The sequence below is a fragment of the Carassius auratus genome, chromosome 22, assembly GCF_003368295.1.
Source record: "Carassius auratus strain Wakin chromosome 22, ASM336829v1, whole genome shotgun sequence".
In the NCBI taxonomy this organism is placed as follows: domain Eukaryota; kingdom Metazoa; phylum Chordata; class Actinopteri; order Cypriniformes; family Cyprinidae; genus Carassius; species Carassius auratus.
The window spans coordinates 34,737,389-34,744,879 of NC_039264.1; the positions used below are offsets into that span (position 1 = coordinate 34,737,389).

Below are 7,491 nucleotides of genomic sequence, written 5' to 3' on the forward strand. Positions count from 1 at the left end.
CAAACAATTATCAGCTTTTCATCAAAAACTCATGAATTCCTGACCTGCAGTTTTGTTTTTAAAGTGGTTTCACTCAGACATGCATCACAATAAGAAAAAAATATGATCACAAAATCTTGTACTTGTTGACTGTAATCTACAATCTTAAAATTTCTTGAATTAAATTTTCATTTCTGAACAGAATTTTCTTTATTTGTTGCATTTTAAAATCAATTTGAATAATTTAATTCTATTTTTAAGATGCTTCTGTAGTTGATCCTGTATCACACACACACACACACGCACACACAGTGAACACACACACACACACACACACACACAGTGAACACACGCACACTCTCTCTCTCTGACACACACACACACACACACAGTGAACACACGCACTCTCTCTCACACACACACAGTGAACACACGCAAACACACACACACACACAGTGAACACACACACACACGCACACTTACACAGTGAACACACTGACACACACACACAGTGAACACACACACACACACACTCAGTGCACACAAGCACTCTCTCTCTCTCTCTCTCTCTCTCTCACTCACACACACACACACACACAGTGAACACACGCAGTGAACACACGCACACTCTCTCTTTCTCTCTCTCTCTCTCACACACACACACACACACACACACACACACACACACACACACACGGTGAACACACGCGCACACACACACACACAGTGAACACACACACACACTCAGTGCACACACGCACTCTCTCTCTCTCTTTCTCTCTCTCTCTCTCACTCACACACACACACACAGTGAACACACGCGCGCACACACACACACACACACACACACACACTCAGTGAACACACGCACACTCTCTCCCTCTCACACACACAGTGAACACACGCAAACAAACACACACACACACACACACACAGTGATCACACGCAAATGTAGCAGATCCCTTTCTGCACATAACGAATTTCACACAGTAGACAACAGGATGGCTTCAGAACAGCTGAATTTATTGACCCGCCCTGGAAACATATGGGACAATTTGATCAATATTTTTCGTTGCGCCAACCTCTTCCCACATCACACACAACATTAAATAGGAAGAGCGAGAGAAAATAAGTGTGTCTTTCCTCGCCAGCGTCCATCCGCAAACTTGAGGATGACGTAACTCACTTGTATACATATTTAACATTATGTAGCAGATACATTATTGTGCAAATAATACATTTCTTTCGTTAAAGGAAAAATAAAGTGAAAAAATGGCTGGATGTGTATATATTTTTCAAACATATCAATAGTAACACATAAGAATAATGTTGTTGTTTTTCCGTTTACAAATCGACAACCAAATATTCCCTCAAAACATCAGACACATCCACATTATACTCTATATAGCTGCAAAACCAGTGTAGTAGATGGCTGTAACATGATATAATGTATTACAGAATCTGGAAAATAAATATACAATATCTGCTCAAAAGCACAATCCACATATACATTATAAACCCAAATTACAAAAATCAGATCACGTTATAATGGTTAAATTGGAGAACTGAACATACCTGGAAACATATGGGACAATTTGATCAATATTTTTCGTTGCGCCAACCTCTTCCCACATCACACACTGTGCACAAATCAACAGTTAGTTCACTCCACGTGCGTCCGATAAAGTTCACACAAAATTCAAAATACACAATATGCATGTGTACAATCGATTCAATATAACATTGTACTCAATGATCAATGAACTTTAATTGAATGAACTCCTCTTACATACCAACATTAAGTAGGAAGAGCGAGAGAAAATAAGTGCGTCTTTCCTCGCCAGCGTCCATCCGCAAACTGAGGATGACGTAACTCACGCACTCCAAACACATAGCGCGCAACACTGATAAATGTCCCACACAACAAACACCCCAACCAATAGTTCCCAACCACAAAGAAAAATCGTTTTGGGAAGTTCATCATACAGACCCAAGACACAATCAATACTTTTCTCTTCCCAACTTGCTACATTCACCCCCCTGAACTTCACAAAACTAATCTAATACTAGTGACTAATCGAAATTGGGGATGTGATCACACTCTGAAAACCACAGTATCTGCACGCAACAACCCTGTTACCCAACTCACTGGGAGAGTGACAAAAGAAAGTTGGCCAGACTCTCAAGTGCCCACCCGCAAAGAGAAGTGCCATAAACACTACTCCAAAGATACTCAAATGATCACCACTAAAATTTTACCCCAAATGAATTATTCAGACTGGAGAACTCAAATGCCACTTAAGAAGTTTTTGACCATAGAAGGCTAAGCGAAGGGCTACGTAACAAGGTCTTCTGGGTCATAATTTGAATCAGTCTATCAACTGGTTTAATCAGTCTGCCAGCCCTAGTTCTGACCGTGTGAGTCATATCAGATGAAGGCTGAACTACTTCTCCAGGAACTCCGTCAGTTGGTTTTGTCTTTTCCATGTCACGTTCAACTTCCTCAACATTCATATCATGAGGGTCAGATGCGGGACTCCGAACTTTTTCCCAACTCACAATTTCATCATCTATTCCATCAAGGACATGCTCCGATCCAGATCTGAAATCTGAATCTCTGGTCTCCTCTCCCATTGAAGGGCTCAGTTGACAAGCTGGAGGATGAACTGCTCCATCGGAAGGGTCAGATTCTGAACTCTGAACTTTTTCCTGACTCTCACTTTCAACGTCCGTTCCATCAAGGACATGCTCAGATACTGGTCCGAAACTTAGACCTCTGGTTTCCTCTGCATTTGATGGGGTCGACGGACAAGCTGGAGAATAAAATGCTTCATCAATCTCGTTTCCAACATCCTCTAATTCATTTATAGTTTTGTCGTTCATAGAGTCATCTGTCTCAAAGTCCGACCCGGAGTCTTCGGAAGCCGGTTCAACACAATCCTTCCTCACGTCAACAGGTAAGAAATTTGCACGTAAAAGCAAGTTCCTATGAACCACCTTCTCCTGATTGGTCCTGGTGTTCCTCACACAGTAAGTATGACACCTTTTATCCACAGAAACCACAACATGCACAGTTGAGTCCCATTTGTCGGCCAGCTTGCGCCGTCCACGCTCTCCTTTATTGGCAAGCAACACATAGTCTCCTTCCTCTATATCTCGGCCTTTGACATCTTTGTTGTAATGCTCAGATTGCCGTTGTTGACTCGCAATGTTGTTGGCCTGAGCAAGTAACATAGCTTCCCTCAGATCATCCTTCATTTTTTTTACATACTGGTCATAGTCTGTGACGATGTTATCCCGATCTACAGACTGGAACATCAAGTCAACGGGCAGCCTAGGAATTCGACCATACATGAGGAAAAATTGGGCAAAGCCAGTTGACTCATGGGCAGTAAAGTTGTAAGCGAACGTCAGGGTTTGCAGCATTTGTGGCCAGTCCTGTTTGACTCTCGGAGGCAATGCTCTGATCATATTGCCCAAGGTGCGATTGAACCTCTCGACTTGGCCGTTACCCATCGGGTGATATGCTGTGGTTCGTGACTTCTGTACGCCAGCAATCTGCAACAGTTCCTTGATCAACCGGCTTTCAAAGTTAGCTCCTTGGTCCGAGTGGATTCTTAGTGGAAATCCATAAACACAGAAGAACTTGTCCCATAATTGACGAGCGACTTGGGATGCTGACTGGTTCCTGCACGGAAACGCATTAGCCATTTTCGTGAAGTGGTCTGTTACCACAAGTACATCAACACTCTTGCCAGAAGAATCCTCAGCAGACCAGAAGTCTATACAGACTAATTCTAGTGGATGGACAGTTCAGATGCTCTCTAAAGGGGCCCTTCCCTCAGGTTCAGGGGTTTTGCTGACCACACAACGTTGACAGCGTCTCACATACTCACGGGTGTCACTCTCCATTCCAACCCAAGAAAACCTCTGTCTAGCCAAAGACAACGTCCTTCCTTGACCTTGATGGCCTGCCTCATCGTGGATGCCGCGCAAGACTTCACAGACCAGTGAATCAGGCACTATGAACTGGTAGCGTGTAAACTTAGTCACTGGATCCTTGCAGATACGGTATAGGATGCCATCCAACAACTTCAACCTGTCCCATTGCTTCAACAGTTTCAAGGCCTTGAAAGGTTCCTTAGCTCTTTCTCTCCGAGATGGTCTCCTACTTCTGCATACGTAGAAGAGAACTCTTGAGAGCACATGGTCACCTTCTTGCTTCTCCCGAAGCTCCTCTAGTGAGAAGACTGGTAAGGGGTTCTGACCAGCAGGCATAATTTGTTTGTTTTCTTGAGCAAGCCAAGAAAGGACTCTCCCCTCTGCACCCACATCCCACTTTGCATGAGCTTCGAAGATAGCAGAGACCTGATCAGAAGACAAGGAACATTGTTCTGACGAATGTCCAATACTTTGGCTGTTTGCGCTGAGCCTAAAGGAATCCTGCACTGTGCCTTTCCTTATTTGTTCAGACTGTTCAAGCAAAAGGCTGTAGGGTTCTGTCACTAACCTATGGCTCACAAGACTGGGAACAAACGGCTGACGGCTCAGAGCATCGGCAACCACATTCTTTGTACCCGGTATGTACTGGATGTCAAAGGTGTACGGGGCCAACTTAGCTACCCACCTCTGTTCACATGCGTCTAATTTCGGCTTTGTTAAAATGTAGGTCAACGGATTGTTGTCCGTCCAGACTGTGAAAGTATTCCTCTTTAGCCAATGGCTAAATTTATCGCAGATGGACCATTTTAATGCCAGAAATTCAAGACGGTGTGCAGGGTAGTTGGACTGAGCTCGTGTAAGAGCCTTACTTGCAAAGGCAATAGGTCGTGCCTTGGACTCTCCTTCAAGGACTTGTGACAATACTGCCCCTATACCATCCAAGGAGGCATCTGTAGAGAGGATAAATGGCCGGGCGAAATCAGGGTGCGCTAACACTACAGAGTCCACAAGAGCCGACTTAAGCTGTTCAAAGGATAAGGCACATTCTCTAGTCCAATCTGACGGGCTGAGTTTTCTAAAAACAGCACGACCCCTTGAAAATCCCTTTTTCCCTTTGGTTGCAGCGGTTAGTGTGAAGAGCGGTTTGGCGATGCTGGAACAGTTGGGGATGAACCGTTGGTAATACAGGACCATACCCAAAAAGGACTTGATCTTCTTTTGGGAAGGTGAGACCCCATCATCCATCATGAGATCCTTTTCAGTGACAGCCGTAATGGCAGCAACTTTGTCAGGATCAGTCGCGACTCCATTCTCATTCACAACATGGCCAAGGAACCTGACGCTCCTAAGGAAGTAGCATTTCTTCGGCGCCAACTTCAACCCGTGAGCACTCAATCTCCCGAAGACCATCTCCAACCTTTCCAAGGCCTTTTCTTCAGTGGGAGCTACAACCAGAAGATCATCCAAATAACAAAGCAGAGTAAGGAAGTTTTGGTCGCCGAATATACTCATCATAAGCCGCATAAAACTCGCTGGGCTGTTGCATAGTCCCTGTGGAAGACGATTGAACTCATAGAGCCCTAGAGGTGTGGTAAAGGCTGTAAGTTTCTTGTCTTCCTCACACATGGAGATGTTGTAGAAGCCAGACGTAAGGTCCATTGCGCTGAACAATGCATTCCCTCCCAAAGCTGCGAGGCAGTCGGCTTGATGAGGAAGAGGGTGTGCATCCTTAATAGTGCGTGAATTTAGCCAACGGTAATCAACGCAGATACGTAGATCTCCATTCTTCTTCCACACGAGAACCAAGGGGGATGCCCACTCGCTGCTGGATTTACGAATGAGATCACGCTCTTCCATCTCTGACAGTACTTGCCGTAACTTCTGATAGTGCCCTGGCGGCACACGCCGATAGGGCAAACGGAAAGGCCTGTGGTCAGACAGGTGGATGCGATGCACAAAGTCTTTAGCTCTCCCACAGTCTAGCTTGTGTTTTGAGAATACGTGTTCATACTTCTGGACCAAGCGCAATAGCTGAAATTTCCATTGAAGTGACGCTTCGCAAGAATCTATGTCCAAATCACTCAATCCCATTTTCTCTAAGACATGCTGGAAGTCTGGGTTGTGTGATCCGTCATGCACAGTTTGACTCTGGGCTTTAACAGTATCAAAGGGTTGCTCCCCATCCATTTCCAAATCTTCTAACGCCACACATGGAGAAACGTTGACTATTTTAGAATTCTTCCTCAAAGTGATTGACTTGTCGGTTGGGTTAAGCATCCTAACTGGCACCCACCTGTCAGCAGTCATAGAAACCACCACACATCCCATGATGACATCCTTCTTATGGGTTGGTGACTTAGTCGGCTCAATCAACACTGCACTACCCTCTGAAATAGGTGTTGTAGGAGGGAGCTTGGCCCACACCAGGTGCTCCTGCCTTGGCAGCAACGTGACAGCTTGAACCAGTTTGGCCGTGCCAATAATGTCAGGCATCTCATCACCTCTCCATCTATTAAGACCAGAAAGTACATTAAGGAACTGCTCAACCTCAGCATCTTTCGTTGATTCAGGCCTATTTACGACACGCCAGTATGTGGGTCTTTGCTTAAACGGGCTCAAGATGAATTTAAGGACGTTGGTGCCCAGTATCAAATCTTCCCGCTGTCCTGTAACAACCAGCGTGGGTACACTGACTTCATACTTGTACACTTTCATCTTCAGCTGATATATACATTTCGGCGTAACCTGAACACCACCACATCCAATCAGCATAATATTGGCCTGCATCTCACACTGATCCAGAGACATACCTGCATCCAATAGGCGAGATTCTGCAACTTCACTGATGGTGCAAGCCATAGAGCCACTGTCTAACAATGCTCTCAGGGGAATGCTGTCATTGACTAGAACGTCGGTGTAGAAAAGGCTGTCTGCCCGTGCCAGCTGCGTCACATTCTGAAACAGGACCATATTATCACTAGTAACTGTTTTACAAGTAGACTCATATATGTTTGATGCATCATCTTGGAGGGTCTGAACTACTTCACCCACACTATCCCCTCCCAAGTGCAGGCGTGTCAGTTTCCCTGAATCTGGGAGCGACTCCCATACTCAGCACTTTTCTTAGGGCAATCCCTGCGCAGGTGACCAACTTCTAAGCAGTTTAGACATCTTTTCTCAGACATGCAGTGTGACCGTGTGGAATGGGTTCTCTCACCACAAACACGACATTTGGATGGATGAGACCAAGAAGGTATTTGCGGTCTATCAGAAGCAGCCTGCACATTAGTGCGTTCGAGCACTCTTTCCAGCATGCTGAGCACTCGCTCTAATGTACCAGTGTCAGTCAAGGCTGTGTGTGGAGGCGCTGTGGCAATCTCAGGCTTTGTGGCATGGGTACCGGGGATGCACGCTGCTGAGTTAACTGCAGTGTTGTCCACTGTAGAGGTCTCTGTGTGCCTGACAGCGGCAGTTGCTACCTGAAGCGAATTGCCAGGGAAAGAGTAAGGATGTGGATTCTTGGTTCTCAGCTCCCTTTGATGCTCGTCAATTGCTTCTTGCACCTCTGCT

General features: G+C 45.4%; 1 long non-coding RNA gene across 1 annotated transcript; it reads right to left on the reverse strand.

Moving 5' to 3' along the window:
- Positions 1-988: 988 nt before the first annotated feature.
- Positions 989-1,842, reverse strand: LOC113040722 (uncharacterized). The gene is made up of 3 exons (XR_003275300.1): positions 1,773-1,842; positions 1,555-1,619; positions 989-1,014 (listed from the first exon to the last, which is right to left on the reverse strand). It is a non-coding gene; the product is annotated as an uncharacterized LOC113040722 (long non-coding RNA).
- Positions 1,843-7,491: the final 5,649 nt, after the last annotated feature.